The sequence below is a fragment of the Protobothrops mucrosquamatus genome, unplaced genomic scaffold (genome assembly GCF_001527695.2).
Source record: "Protobothrops mucrosquamatus isolate PMUCROS unplaced genomic scaffold, P.Mucros_1.0 scaffold34845, whole genome shotgun sequence".
NCBI classification, from domain to species: Eukaryota; Metazoa; Chordata; class Lepidosauria; order Squamata; family Viperidae; genus Protobothrops; species Protobothrops mucrosquamatus.
Genome location: NW_015420580.1, coordinates 1 through 1,445, shown reverse-complemented (window position 1 = coordinate 1,445; position 1,445 = coordinate 1). Strand labels below are relative to the sequence as shown.

At 41.8% G+C, this 1,445-nt stretch overlaps 1 non-coding gene across 1 annotated transcript; it reads left to right on the top strand.

The window, feature by feature from the left end:
• The first annotated feature begins 277 nt into the window (after window positions 1–277).
• TRNAK-CUU lies at window positions 278–350 on the top strand. Its single transcript has one exon. It is a non-coding gene; the product is annotated as a tRNA-Lys (tRNA).
• The last annotated feature ends 1,095 nt before the right edge of the window (window positions 351–1,445 follow it).

The following is a 1,445-nucleotide window of genomic DNA, read 5'->3' as shown; positions in this document are numbered from 1 at the left end:
ACATGGCTGTTTCAGCAGGCAGGACTGGCCTAGGGACATTTTAAATTGGTTTTAATTAATTTTAATATATGAAATAGGCCTATTGAATATATCTTTTAATTGATTTTAAATTTCTTAGATTTGTATTGATTGTTTTGTTTTTTAATTGGCTGTAAGCCGCCCTGAGTCCACTAGGAGAAGGGCGGGATATAAATGCAATGCAATAAACTTCAACTTCAAACTTGTACTGATTACTGAATGAAAACTAATAGTATCGATGCCAAGAACGGTATCAGTAGCCCGGCTAGCTCAGTCGGTAGAGCATGAGACTCTTAATCTCAGGGTCGTGGGTTCGAGCCCCACGTTGGGCGCAACCTTTTTTTTTTTTTTTTTCTCCCCCTGGGCGTTTAAAATCCTAATCTTCATTTTGGAACTTTCCACTTCAGACTTATATTTCGTTCGGTAGAATCGGTAGCAAATCTTATACTGCAGCCTTGGACTTCAAGCAAAATGTCTCCAAATTTGATGTCCTTGTCAAAAACAAACTGAATATACTGTATGTGTATGTCGATTTCTTTACAATTTAAAAAATAAATCATATTTTACATCGCTTGGGGTTGGAGGGTTAAGCATCTCGAAGGACACTGCCAACTGGTTAAGGGCGATTGGGGAAAGGGATCTTAACCGATGCATTCCGGGTTGTAACAGGATCTAAATCGCAAGACGGACCTGCCGCAGAAAAAAACGTTGTTTATGATAACAGTCAATGGGTTACGAGACCGAGGGAGCTCAAACAACGGGAGAGCAAAGAATATTTTTTTATAGAACCGGGGAACCCATAAGGCGGGAAATCTTAGGGATCTGTTTTGCTGGCCAGATCTGGAGAAGCTAAGATCGACCCTGTCCCGCGTCTCTGAGATTACCTGTACCGTACTGTGTAGTATTTCTGTTGTTAGGCAAAGCGGCCCTTTGAAGTCCGTTGTTAGGGCGATGGAACGTTGAGATAATCGGGGGGGCGTGTCCTGGATTGAAGATGGAACTTTGAAGTTTCTCACCTGGTCCCTATATTGCAATTAAATTATTAGGCATTGTGACGAGGCTGCACGGCGAGCGAGGCGCCTATGGTTTGAATATTTCTTTACTTGTTGAATTTTATTTGCCTTCTGTCTGGCCGTAGAGCTACTCTAGGCGGCTTACCGCAGTGAAGAGGGGAGAACTGACAAGAAGTGTAAGCACAACATAGTAAAGTAACGGAACAATAACAACCAAAAAAAAAAAAAAAGACAACAGTGATACACAACAGCCAAGGTTGCCTACCCCTGCCCTATACCATTTCAGACAAGTTACTGCCAAGTCTCTTCTTAAAAACCTCTGTTCCACTAGTTAATTGTCCACACTGTTAGGAAGTTTCTCCTTAATTCCAGGTTGCTTCTCTCTTTGGTCGGTTTCCATCCATGGTTTCTTGT